Genomic DNA, 14,922 nt, shown 5'->3' with positions numbered 1-14,922 from the left:
GCGGAGGGGATCCCCGCACATGGAACCAAATGTATTTGCTTAGAAAATAAGTCAGTGATAACCCATAATACAGTTTTTCCCCCGCTGAGAGGGAGATCCGTCATAAAATCCATAGCAATCACTTCCCAGGGTCTGTTGGGTATTTCAAGTGGTTGCAGTAGGCCTGGGGGCTTGCCTTGAGAACGTTTCACTGTGGCGCAAACAGGACAGCTGCGAATAAAAGAGTCAATGTCAGAACGCATTCCCCCCCACCAGAATTGTCTGCGCAACAGGTGAAGGGTTTTCAGGAACCCAAAGTGTCCAGCTGTCTTTACTCCATGAGCCAAGTGTAAAACGTCTTTTCGGAGCGCTTTGGGCACATACAATTTCGAGTCTTTGTACCAAGAGCCTCCTTGTTCGATTACACCAGGAGGCAGGGTTTGATCTGAGCGTTCCATAAGGCATTGTTCCCGAAGGGACTTTAAGAAGGATTCGGAGATGGGGGCCCCTCCCTTGGTCATAGTGGCATCAGGAGCAGTCATGGGGGTTGACGAGGGGGAAGCGCTTACTTGCGGTGGTGTGCAGACTGCAGGCGGCAGGGTGGCCGGTGGAGCTGGAGGAGCGGGAGCGCCGGCCATCATGAGTTTCGGTTGCGGAGGCGGCTGGGCAGCCGGTAGGGCTGGAGGAGCTTGCGCTCCGGTTATTGCGTGCTTCCGTTGCGGCAGCGTCTGGGATCGAGTTTGTACAGCTAGTATACAAAGATAATGAAGGAAGAATTGTAATTATTAGAACTAAAATATTGGGACAAAGGACAATAGTGGTTGGAATTTATGCACCTAATGAAGGAAAAAAATCCTTCTATGAAAATCTACATGATTTGATAGCCCAACACGCAAAAGATCAAATCTTATTGATGGGCGACTTCAGTGGAGTTATTCTCCCATCATTGGACAAAAAATCAAAAGCAACAGACATCAATGACGGTTGCTTACCTAAAACTTTCTTTACTATGGCTTCAGAATTAGAACTACAAGACATTTGGAGAACAATGAATACAACTGCTAAAGAATACACTTTTTATTCAGCGAGACATGATTCACACTCCAGAATCGATATGATATGGGCCAGTAAATCAATTTTCACTCAGTTACGTAAAATCCATATTTTACCCAGAACTTTTTCTGATCATAATCCTGTTACTTTTGATTGGAACAATAAACAAGCATTTAGATGGCGAATGAATGATAAACTTCTAAAAGATAACAAGATACATAAGGAATTACAGGTTTTAATGAAAGACTTTTTTGAAATTAATCTTAATGGGGAAACTTCTTTAAATACAGTTTGGGATGCATTCAAAGCTGTTCTGAGAGGCTTTATGATACAGAAACATTCGGCTTGGAAGAAGACTCAATTACAATTTACAAACAATTTACTTTGGAATTTACAAAATTTGGAACAGAAATTGGTAACGGTAACACAGGAAGAGGAGAAAAGAGAAATTCAAATAAAGATTTCTGCATCTAAACATCAATTAAATTTGGTAATAATGGAGGAAATGAATAAAAACTTGAAACTTGCTAAACAAAAGTATTTTGAATATGCAAATAAACCAGGAAAACTTTTAGCAACACAATTGAAGGATGCATTCCAAAAAAAGGTTATAACAAAAATCCAAACTGTTAAAGGACCAGTCTATTCAACTTCAGAAATTCAGAAAGAATTTGTTTCATTTTATTCTAAGTTATATCAGAAAGAAAATACTCCAAAACAGAAAATAGATAAATTTCTAAACTCAATACAGATGAAAGCTTTATCAATGACCCAGAGAGAATGTATTGAAGCTCCAGTAACAAGGGAAGAAATACAAGAAGCAATACTGAGACAAAAAACGGATAAAACACCTGGACCAGATGGAATTACTGCACTATTTTACAGAACATTTAGTGACAATTTAGTTGGATTTTTTGGCTTACTTTACAATGCAATTTTGGATGAGGGAACATCTCCGGAGACTTGGTCACATGCATTTATATCATTGATACCTAAAGAAGGAAGGGATCCAGAAAAAACATCCAATTATAGACCCATATCGCTGTTAAATGTGGATTACAAAATTTTTGCTTCGGTTTTGGCATGTAGGATAAAACAATTCATTAAGGATCTTATACACGAAGACCAAGCAGGTTTCATACCAGGAAGGCAAATAAAAGACAATGTAAGAATTTTACTAGACTCATTGGAATATTATGACCAGAATATCCAACAAACTGCGGCTTTTGTATTTTTGGATGCAGAAAAAGCCTTTGATATGGTCTCCTGGAACTTTTTGAAACGGATTTTGGATAAATTGAATTTTGGAGATCGTTTTCAGAAAGGTATATCGGCTATTTATACCTCCCAACAGGCTAAAATTTTGGTTAATGAATCAATGTCAGATAATTGCCAAATCACGAAAGGGACCAGACAGGGATGTCCCTTGTCTCCACTTTTATTTTTGTTGGTGTTGGAACCGCTATGTGTGAAACTAAGAAGTATGGAGGACATCCGCGGGTTAAGAATTAAAAAACATGAATTTAAGTTGAGAGCATTCGCGGATGACCTACTTTTAATTTTGGAGAACCCAACACAGTCAATGAATATACTTCGGGAGACTTTGGACGATTTTGGGAAAATATCAGGCTTCAAAGTGAATCAAGAAAAAACAAAGATAATATTTAAAAATCTACCGGAAACACAGCAACAGGAATTTATATCATATACTGGTTGGGAGAAAGCCAACAAAGTTAAATACCTGGGAATTTGGATTACTGCAAAGAATAAAGATTTGATAACCAACAATTACCTCAAGTTATGGGGTAAGATTAAAACTGATATGATTATATGGTCAAATAAAAAATTGTCACTAATGGGACGTATTTCAACGATTCAAATGAATGTCTTACCAAGGATGCTCTTCTTATTCCAAAATTTGCCAATAATATCACACACTAAATATTTTGATACTTGGAGGAAAGACATTTCAAACTTCATCTGGCAAGGGGAAAAAACCAAGGACTGCTTATAAATATTTGGTGGATCTAAAAACTAGAGGAGGTTTAGCACTGCCTAATTTTCAACTCTACGCTGAAGCGGTAGCTTTAGTATGGTTAAAAGACTGGATGAATTTGTCAAATATACGTTTGCTAGACTTGGAAGGTTATAATAACTTAAGTGGATGGCATGGCTATTTGTGGTATGATAAAATTAAGTTACAAGCAACATTTCGTAATCATATAATCAGGTCCTCTTTACTTCGTATCTGGATGAGATATAAACACATCTTGGAACCAGAAACACCGATGTGGATATCGCCTCAAGAAATGCTAACATTGCGCCCACTTAGACCAGACAAATTTATTACTTATCAAGATCTAATTAATTGGGACGGAAAGAAATGCTCACTAAAAGACTTTCAACTTCTTAAGGATGATTTACAATGGCTCCAATACTACCAAATCAAATCAGTTTTTGTACAAGATGCTAAAAAAGGTTTTTCTAAAGAAAAATCTTCTTTTCAAAGGATTTTACTAGATAATAATACAAAACTGATTTCTAAAATGTATAATCTCCTTTTAACAATATATTGTGAGCAGGATACGATTAAACCAACTATGATCGACTGGGCTCAAAATGTGGGACATGATATTGCTTTAAATAAATGGGAACGACTATGGTCCAAAGATCTAAAAGGAATAAAAGCACAGTCAGTGCGAGAAAACATTTATAAAATGATGTATAGATGGTATTTAACATCTAAGAAAATTGCAAAGATTTATAAAACAATGTCCCCTATCTGTTGGAAATGTAACAAAGAAATTGGTTCCTTTTATCATATGTGGTGGACCTGTGACAAAGCTAAAGACTTTTGGGACATGATCTATAATGAATTGAGACTAATACTACAAAAGAATATACCCAAAACACCAGAAATGATGTTATTGAGTATGATTCCAGATGACTTATCAACACAAAGAACCTTTTTGATTTATGCCACAACAGCTGCGAGACTGCTTTATGCAGCGAAATGGAAAGGGTTAGAAATTCCTGAGAAAAAAGACTGGATTGTTAAAATGTTTGAAGTGGCAGAAATGGCAAAACTCACAGCTATTCTAAATGAAGAAAATGACGCTCGGTTTCTGGGGGAATGGGGGGCGTGGATGCATTATTGTGAATATGAGTTAAAATTGGGAAGAATGGAAGAATATTTTCTAATCTGATCCAGAGGATTATTTTTGGTCTTTTTTATAATGAATAAGCATAATTATATTTACTAACAGATTATGTTTTTTTTTTATATATGGTATTGATAGTTTATTAAGATTAGATTAACTACGACGGGATGAACTTTTTATTAAGAGGAAGATAGAGGTGAAGGGGAAGTCAAAAATTTTCCATTTCTTTTTTTTTTCTTTTCTTTATTATATGTTATGGAATTATAACAACTTTAGGTTAGAATTGAAACTTTATATTGTCATAGATGTTGTTTAATGCAATGGAAAATTTCTAGTATAAAACCCAATAAATTTATATATAAAAAAAAGAGTTTGTACAGCTAGTACAGGCAGGGCTTCTCTTTGTGCGGGTGTAAATAAAGAGTTTGTTGGCCGATCGAGTTTCGCCGGGTATTGAGGTAACCGGGAGAGAGCATCTGCGAGAACGTTTTGTTTCCCAGGGACATGCTTCAGGACGAAACGAAACTGAGCAAAGAATTCTGCCCAACGCTGCTGTTTTGCGGACAATTTATGGGACCCCGTGAGGGCAGCTAGATTTTTGTGATCGGTCCAAACTTCAAAGGGGACTTTAGACCCCTCCAGGAATTGTCGCCATAGAGTAAGTGCATGGTGAACGGCCGATGCCTCTTTCTCCCAAATGGGCCAGTTCAATTGGGAGTGCGCAAACTTCTTCGAGAAGTAAGTGCAAGGGTGAAGGAGACCATCCGGTCCTTTTTGAAGAAGAGCCCCTCCCATAGCCACGTCGGAGGCATCGACTTGCACAATGAACATTCGATTCGGGTCTGGGTGCCGTAGCACGGGTTCCGAAGTGAAGAGGCGTTTGAGGGCTACAAAAGCGGTTTGGCATTTATCAGTCCACAGTATTTTAGCGGAGGGTAAAGTAGCCGAGTTTTCTTTACCCTTGGTTTTCAGCAGGTCGGTAATGGGTAGCGCCACTTGGGCGAAGTTAGGGATGAACCCGCGATAGAAATTAGCAAAACCTAAAAACTGTTGCACTTGTTTGCGGTTGGTAGGAGGGGTCCAATCGAGAACGGATTGGACCTTGGTAGGGTCCATGCTAAGGCCATGGTGGGAGATTATGTATCCTAAGAACGTTATTTTGCTCTGATGAAATTCGCATTTAGCCAACTTTGCAAAGAGTTGGTGATTGCGCAGGCGCTGCAGAACTTCTCGGACCAGAACTATATGCTCATCCATGGTTTTTGAATAAATAAGAATGTCATCCAAATAAACCACCACCCCGCGATACAGCAAATCGTGGAGGATTTTGTTGATGAGTTGCATGAAGACCCCCGGGGCCCCTTTCAACCCGAAAGGCATCACGAGGAATTCAAACATTCCAAAACAGCTAGAGAAGGCAGTGAGGGGCTCGTCTCCTTCGTGGATGCGGACCCGGTAGTAGGCTTCTACTAAGTCCAACTTGGAGAATATACGACCCTCCTGCAACTGCCCCAAAATATCTGATATTAGTGGTATAGGATAGGCGTTGGCTTGAGTAACTGCATTGAGTTTTCTGAAGTCAATGCATAGGCGAAGGTCGCCCTCCTTTTTTCGGACGAAAAATGCAGGGGCTGAGTTTGGGGCATTCGATGGGCGAATGAACCCTCTGGCAAGGTTTTTGTCCAAACAGTCTCGTAGTACAGTGCGCTCGGAAGCGCTCATAGGGTAAATTTTACTCTTGGTTAGTGTGCAGTCCTTTACCACTTCAATTGCACAGTCAGTGGCCCGGTGGGGGGGTAAGGCATCACATTCTTTAATGTTGAAGACATCAGCAAAGTCCTGGTATACATCAGGGAGGGATGGCGGTGATGGGACTTCGGAGATTAATGCCGAAGCGGGTGGAGACAGCACCGCAACTTGCTGTCGGTGCTGGTCGCATTTGGGGTTGGCAAAGGAGATCGTGTTCGTGTCCCAGTCTATACTGGGACTATGACCTTTAATCCAGTTAATTCCCAGGACCACTTCAAATCGGATAGGGGCTATGGTAAAGTCTATTTGCTCCCAGTGGGAGCCAATTCCCATCGCCACCCCTATAGTGCGATGATCAACTGGGCCCCCTTTGAAATGGCTCCCATCCATTTGGGCAAAATGGACGGGGGCTGGTAAAGCCTCGGACTTGACTTTGAGTGCTGCAAATGTGGCTTCATTGATGAGAGTGCGAGCGCAACCGGAGTCAATAAGTGCCTTGACAGGCAGTTGGGGACCCCCTTTATAGTGTTGTAACACTGCGTCCACATACACCGTACTTTCTACTTCTTTCACCTTCGTCGGTTTCGTAGGTTTTACAGGAGAAACTGCGGGGGTCTGCGGGGACGTTCCATTCACCGCAGACTGTGACCGGTTATTAGACAGGTCAAGAGGCGAGTCCAGGTTTAGCACTGGGGTATCCTGGAGATGATCCCTGTCCGAAGATGGAGAATTGTCCCCCACTGGGGCACTTATAATCCGAGACCCGGAGGGGTCTGTAGAAACAGGAAGATCGGGAGAGTCTCTGAACAGAAGTGCAGAGGGTGTGAACCGACCTGGTGTTGTACTGCGGGCGGTCGCAGCGCCTCCACGTTGAGACCTTCCCCGGTTTTGTGAAAGGTCAGGAAGCGAGTCCAGGGTTAACGCTGGGGTATCCCAGGAAAGATCCCTGTCCGAAGACGAAGAATTGTCCCCCACTGGGGCACTTGTAATCCAGGACCTGGAGGGGTCTGCGGAAGTAGAAAGTGCAGAGGGTGTGGGCCAACCCGGTGCTGTACTGCGGGTGGCCGCGGTGCCTCTGCGTTGAGGTCGTCCCCGACCTGGCGTTATACTGCGGACGGCCGCGGCGCCTCCGCGTTGAGACCTTCCCCGGTTTTGCGAGAGGTCAGGAAGCGAGTCCAGGGTTAATGCTAGGGTATCCCAGGGAGGATCCCTGTCCGAAGACGGAGAATTGTCCCCCAATGGGGCACTTGTAATCCAGGACCCGGAGGGGTCTGCAGAAGTAGGAAGTGCAGAGGGTGTGGGCCGTCCCGGTGCTGTACTGCGGGTGGCCGTGGTGCCTCTGCGTTGAGGTCATCCCCGAGCTCGGGGCAATGCATTCGGTCGAGGGAGTTCCAGGCGTTGAGGACATGCTGAAACAAAGTGGTTCATCGCGCCGCAAACGAGGCAAGCTCCCCTTTGGAATCGGGATTCGCGATCTCGAGGGGGCCGTGCTGATCTCTGCGGGCAGGGAACGGAGACTTCGGGGGGAGGCTTTTGGTCTCCCCTCACCTTGGGTCGCTGACAAGGTAGTATCTCTGCCGAGTCGGCAAAAGAGATCTTCAGTTTGGGTGGTCTCCATGGAACTGGAGGTAGTACGGGTGCTGGTGTAGATCCAAGCAACGGGACCCCTGGACTTCCTGGGGGTGGCAGGACGGGAGCTCTGGGGTCCCCTGGCGCCACAGGCACTGCTAGAGTTACTGGCAACATGGGCGTTCCGCCCAGAGGTGCCGCAGGTTGCTGCGGTTGAGCCTGATCCGGAGACCCTGGTTGTGGAGCTGGGGCCGAGCCATCCGGGTCGGCTTGTATCTGCTGCAAGCAGTCGTTGTCGTGAAGCAAAACGTGCATTTGACCCTGCAAGTGGGCCACCCGGTCTATGTGTTCCCGATTGTGCTGTCGGAGCAAAAACATATCCTTGCCCGCATCACCTAAGCGACGGGGCTGGCTGATTCGGAAGTTTGCAGTCCAGAGAGTTTCCTCATAGTGCAAATCCTCTTTGGTTCCCTTACGATCCGCTAAAACTTGATCCGTTTCAAGTTTGGTGGTCAGGGTCGTGGTCACTAGTGGCAGAGCTTCCTGCTCCCATGCCGACATAGAGCCGGCTTGATCCGGAAGATCCAGTTGCGGCAGGACCTGAACCGTTAAGGTCGCTGCGTTGACGCCAAAGACGGGGGTTGACAGCTTAGCAATCCCGGCCATTGAAGCGGTGGTCGAGGTCATTCCGTGGAGGAGCGCAACCATCCGTTTTGCCAGTACTTTTAACCCGGCTCCGCACAACCGGGCCAGTTGAGCATCCTCCACTAGACAATCTGACACTAGGAGGTCGTGGCGGGCGCTGGCCTCCACGCTACGCCCTTACAAGTCCAGTCAGGCGGCTACGTTCCACTTCTGCCCGATGAACGTAGTCTAGGGCTTCCCCAAAGGAAGGTATCAAGGAGGAGACCCTTCCAGAGCTCCTGCTCCGGGGAACAGATCCACCGGGACCGGGCTCACTCGGAGAGCTCTGTAGTAGCTCCCATCCGAGCGGCAGGCGAGCCACACGGGGCTCCAGGCACGGTAAACTCACTCGGAGAGCTTTGTCTTAGCTCCCATCCGAGTGGCAGGCGAACCCTCCTGGGCTCCAGCCTGACTGATGAAAAGGGTGATGAAGGTGATAGCTGTCATAATGTGAGCTCTTGACCCAAAGAACCAGAAATCACCACAGAGACATTTAGAATCCAAGCAGATGGCTTTTACTGGTCAAATAGGCAATACAGTGCACAGAAGATAAAATGACAGCTATGAGTGTCTTGCTAGCTAGTTGGCAATATAAGGCTTGAAAACAGCGGGAGATTACAAAGCATCACCAAAGCCTAAACAGAGCACACTTTCCCAGGCTTTGGTATGTGGAGCTGTCCTTGAGGTCTGGACGGTTCAGCAAAGGAACAGAGGCAACATAGAAACTGAGATAACAGCCTGACAGTTGGTGACTTAGTGTACCTATCCACCAAGAATCTATGGTCCACCCGGCCATGTGATAAGCTCAGCGCCAAGTACGTGGGGCTGTATTCCATTGCTCGGATAATTAGCCCAGTCACTGTGGAACTGACCCTCCCTAAAACTCTGAGGCGCATCCATCCTGTCTTCCATGTCAGCCTCCTCAAGCCTCATGTTGCCGCCTCAGACTGGCACCCGGAACCACCTCCTGAACAGCCTGTGATGGTGGGATGGGGAGGAGCATTTTGAAGTATAAAAGATCCTGGACTCTCGTATGCGTCACGGTTCTCTGCAATACTTGGTTCGTTGGAAACACTTCCCCCCCTACCTATGATGAGTGGGTTCGTGCACGGGATGTCTCCACCCCGCATCTAGTGTGCGCCTTCCACATCGCCTACCCCCATAAGCCGTCCCCCTTGCAGGACGGGGGGGGGCCCTAAGGGGAGCAGAATGTCAGGCCTGCTCGCTGTGTCTCAAATAGTTTCGTTTTCTCACAGACTTTCGTTCAAGGACTGTTTCCCTAAAACTGCACTCCTATTCCCTTTGAAGCTAGCAGATGCCCGTGGGAGCCGTGGTGTCTCTAGACTGTTTGAGGTTATCTCATGAGACTGTATTGCTGCCGCTTTTCTAGTGTTCTTATATTATCAAGTGCATGCCATTTCCCCCCCATTCCTGCCTTTGGATTTCTAAGCTCTGCTTGCCTGTGATACCATTAAACCAACTCTTTTGGACTACTAAGTCTCCTGGTGTGGCTTTTGGTTTTCGATGGGACAAGTGCTTGCATGTACTTAGGGGTGCGGGACCCACTGCAGAAATTCTTATTCTACCAGTGGAAAAGTATGCGAAATCCCAGACTACGTTAGAGAAGCCCGTACCGTGGCTGCTGCCAGAATGCTGGCGCAGAGAGACACCCGTGCCAATTTGGGTTGGCAACTGGCAAAGGACTGTCCTCTTGGTGGTGGTGGTGGGAAGGGCCATCAAGTCACACCGGAATTATGGAAACCCCTGGTGGGGTTTTCAAGGCAAGAGGCATCAGAGGTGGTTTGCATATTGCCTGCCTCTGCATAGTGACCCTGGAATTTCTTGTGGTCTCCCGTCAAAGTACTAGGTCGACCCTGCTTAGCTTCCGAGATCTGATGAGATCAGGCTAGCTTGAGCCATCCAGATTCAATGGGATGCCATTTACAAGGTGATGAGAAATCTGTGGCATAAATCCTCCCGAAGCTGGGATGGTTACCTGAACCTCAGTGTTTTGGTGAAAGAGCAACCACCCTGTGAGGAGCAGTTAAAATGCTTAGGGGTGTTCAGCTTGGAAAGAAGGCAGTTAAGGGGAGACATGGTTGGGGAGGGGCCGTGGCTCATCTGCTTGGCATGCAGAAGGTCCCAGGTTCAAACCCAGGCATCTCCAGTTAAAGGGACTAGGCAAGTAGGCGAGGTGAAAGACCCTTTTCTGCCTGAGACCCTGGAGGGCCGCTGCCAGTCTGAGTAGACAGTACTGACTTTGATGGACCAAGGGTCTGATTCAGACAGTTTCAACTGCCCATTTTCACATGTTGAGCCTGTATTCAGGACATTTTTCTCCAGGACAGTTGGCAGCCCTAAATTCCAGAAGGGTAGCCATGCTAAATGGTTGCCACAGAAATAGACAAGAGTCTTGTGGCACCTTAAAGACTGACCATGGTTTATTCCAGCATCAGCTTTCAAGGACCAGAGCCCACTTCTTCAAAGGCAACAAGTGAATTCTCAGTAGGATGTAATTGGATGTAGGAGGTAAGAGAACAAGCAGACAGCATGGTCAAAGGGGCGTGAACTGCAGGAAGCACGGGGTGAAATGTAATTGTCTAAACTTCAGAGGTAATCAAGAAAAATACAGAGAGCACTTGCTAATTATGTTACAGGATCACTGGGAGGGAGGGAAATGGTCCTGTGGCAGGCAAGAGATCCCCCCGTCTCTGACCCCCAACCTCACACTTCCTTCATGCAGACATTGTCAGAGCTGTTGGGGGCTGCGCTTCAAGGCAGAAGTCCCGCCGCCACCACCACCACAGGTGTGAACCACCCCTCTGTCTGTCCAGACCATTGGCTGCCACGTGGCACTGCCCGTGATTATTTTTAGAACAGAAGCATGTAAAATCTTTTCTGTCCAACCCCGTCAACGTTTTCACGATGAGAAAATATATGCTAGAAAATCAAACTATGGAAAGAATGTGGATCGTGGTCCCTTCTGCTTCCACATTAAAGCAACTGTACCACAACCAATTCAAAAGTAGGTTGGGGGGGGGGGTTAGAAGCTGTTGTTAATTACAGCCATGTGACAAACTTGATTAAATGTTATCCCTGGGATAAAGGAAGTGAGCCTTCCAAAAAGCAAATGCAGCGGCACATGGAAAAAAGCTGTAAAATTATAAAAAGTATTTTTTTTAAATTATATACAAGAAGCACTTTAGGCTGCTTGTCAGTTTTGTCCATCTTCTAGGCTGACATTTATAGGGTGTTTTATCCTGGGAACATTTAAAAGGAGACGGCCACTTTTACAGAAAAAATATTTTCAATCGGTACAATTTATAAAAACCCACCCAGCGTTCTTGGATGATAAATTAACCTCATACTACTCCACATAACCATTATCAAATATTTACACGACATAAAGCGCTAAATTCTCTATTGGTCACTTTGGATAGATGAGAGCTGGCAAGCATTAAGAATAAAGTCACAGCCCAGCACAACTGGCTTAGGCAAAACATGCCTTTGCTTGGCAACTCCCTTTTTCTGTCTTTTATGTTCTTCATAGCAATACCCCAGAGAGGGTAGTTTGAAAGCTTACAACTGCATTTGAAGGTAGACGCCTGACGTCAATTCTTTTAGTCAGGCTAAAAAGCTTTTTAAATTAGTCTGCCATCATCCAAAGTTCAAACTCTTCTTTTAAATGGTAGTTGTATTTTACAAAGGTAGCTAAGTATAGGGAACAAATGCAAACAGACAGTTGGCTCTGTGGGCTTTGCAAAGTTATCAAAGCATCTGAGGCTGTGAAAGAATAAGCTACAAAATGGCAGGTGACTTTACAAGCCTCACTGTAGGAATACAATGTGTGTTTGGTTGGCCTTAAAATCGTTTAAAATATTTTGAAGAGCGCCTTTCAAACGTGTGTGTGTGTTAAGTGCCGTCAAGTCGCTTCCGACTCATGGTGACCCTATGAATGAAAGTCCTCCAAAATGTCCTGTCTTTGACAGCCTTGCTCAGATCTTGCAAATTGAAGGCTGTGGCTTCCTTTATTGAGTCAATCCACCTCTTGTGGGTCTTCCTCTTTTCCTGCTGCCCTCAACTTTTCCTAGCATGACTGTCTTTTCCAGTGACTCTTGTCGTCTCATGACGTGACCAAAATATGATAGCCTCAGTTTAGTCATTTTAGCTTCTAACCCTTTCAAACATACTTGTGGCCAATAGACTTTTTAAAAAGTAAATGTACAGAAGAGCTGCTGTCTATGCCCCATAGTTAAAATCGCAAGCCTTGTTCCCCAGTTAATCGTGAAATTCATTCATGTTTGAGGATCCTTCAGTTGATCAGATGGATTTCACCTGACCTGGATAGCCCAATCTTCTCAGATCTCAGATGCTAAGCAGGGTCGGCCTGGTTAGTACTTGGATGGGAGACCACCAAGGAACTCTAAGGTTGCTATGCAGAGGCAGGCAACGGCAAATCACCTCTGAACATCTCTTGCCTAGAAAAACTGCTGGGGTTGCCATAAGTTGGCGGTGACTTGACGACACTTTCTATCACCAAGAGATATGGGAGTATAGGGTGCTCAGGGAATAGTGTGGAATACCTAATTATCACATTAATATCCAGCACAAGCTGCTGGGGTGGGTTGTGCTATAAATAAATTGACTAATTAAAAATCCATATATTTTGAGTGAAACAAAGATTCCATTTTATATAAGTGATAAAGTATTAACAGTCTGGTGGAGCAGTTATTCTGCATTAATTAATGCCAAGTGTGTATATGAAGCGGGAGAAAATGACCACGGGCAAGTTTTGTCCACACAAACCACTCAACAATACAACTATTCGGTTCTGAAGTGTATCATGACAAGAAATGGAGACAGCTATTGGCTTGGATGAATTTAAAGGAGCATCTAACCGCTGAAACGCAGGGTACAAATACCGCGAATAAATTCTCTGTGTTCAGAAGCAGTTGGGCCTTGCTCACTAGGTGCCAGAGGCCAAATACGCCTTCTTGCCCTGCTTATGGGTTTATTTAACTAGGGCATTTCCTCCAAAGAGGTCAGGGTGGCAATAAATCATTATACGTACCTCCATTTTACCCTCACAACAACCCTGTGGAGCATGTTACATTGAAAGTGACCAACCAAAGGTCACCCAAGAGTGGGCATTTGAACCCAGGTCTTTCAGATCCTGGACTGAGACACCGGCTGCTGGACACCTGACCAGCCATTGTTGGGAACAGGATGCTGGACTAGAAGGATCAGCCCTCTCCAGGGTTGTCAGCAACGGGCGTTCGGATACACAGATGCTTTGCCAGTGAGACCAGCAGGAGTGCTGAGAGCCACTGATCCCCCCGCTCACATCACCCAGATCCAAACCAAACACAAGAAAAAAAATATACCATGAAACTTAAAAGAGAAGAAACGAGTTTGTGAAGAAGAGAGGAAGTGTGGTATGAGACTAGTATCTGGGAGACCTAGGTTTGAATCCCGACTTGTGCCAATGGAAGCTCGCTGGGTGATCTTGGACCATTCATACTCTCTCAGCTTAGCCTACCTCACAGGGTTATTGTGAGAATAAAGCAGAGGAAAGGAGAATGATGTAAGCCACTTTGGGTCCCCATTGAGGTGAAAAGCAGGGTCACGGGTCAGCCTGCTGAGGCTTCCTCGGATGAAGAGGACCTTGAAGCAGAGGAAGGCAGTGGGAAAGAGCAGCCGCAGCAGGCTAAGCGACTCAGGCAGAAGGGGCCTTCCCATGCCTACAGCTGCCCGGTGCAGGAGACTTACCTGTTCCTGAAGCTCAGCCTCAGGCGGTGCTACCAGAAAGCCCTCCAGAGCTGCTGGAGCAGAGGCGCCAAAGACTTAGGGCACAACTACATGATAGAAGAGGGAGTTCCGGATTACAAACTCAGAGAAGGACACTCCCAGACAACCGTAATGAGGCTAACAAGCTCCACCAGGCAGAGAATGCTGAGACAGGGTAACACGCAGCAGCTGATCCACTTCAGGTCTATTTAAGCAGGCCACGGGCCTGACTCAGCGTGGGAATGCTGAAGGATGACCACTCTGTGATTGATTGCAGGCGGCTTCTGAGACCTTTATGACCCTTCACTTGGATTACACTTTTGGTACTGTCGCTTGGAACCTGAGCCTAGAGGCAACCTGGCATTCAGGCTGGGCCCTGCTCCTGACCACGCTTCATGCCTCTGGCTGTCAGACCTGCTTCTGTACAGGTCACGTGGGGGTATAAATAAATTAAATATATAATACATAAATGCTGTTTCCTGCCTGATTTGGGCTTTCCACAATGCTTTGTACTCCAACCATGAACTCCACTGTACCAGCTGCCAAAAGCTAATTGGAGCAACACGGCTCAGGTTTCCCCTGTGCAATTTACCTGCCTCCTCCCCCAGCATCGTGTTACTGTTGCTGACTGACACACTGTACGTGTCGCATGAAACTGCCTGATACTGAATCAGACTCTTGGTCTGTCAAAGTCAGTAGTCTATAAGATACAGGGCAGATACGTTCTCCTGAACAGATGTTTTAAGGGAGGGGAGAATACAGAACTGGGGCAAATAGTGGTAACAAGGCAGGAAGTCCTAGAACGTCTAGACAAACTGCAAACTAACAAGTCACAGGGACCAGACAGTATTCATCCTAGAGTCCTTCAAGAACTCAAATGGGAAATTGCTGAACTTCTAACAATGATATGTAACATGTCCCTTAGATCAGCCTCTGTAAC

The sequence above is a fragment of the Euleptes europaea genome, chromosome 11, assembly GCF_029931775.1.
Source record: "Euleptes europaea isolate rEulEur1 chromosome 11, rEulEur1.hap1, whole genome shotgun sequence".
Taxonomy (NCBI): Eukaryota; Metazoa; Chordata; class Lepidosauria; order Squamata; family Sphaerodactylidae; genus Euleptes; species Euleptes europaea.
Note: the sequence above shows the minus strand (reverse complement) of the source record.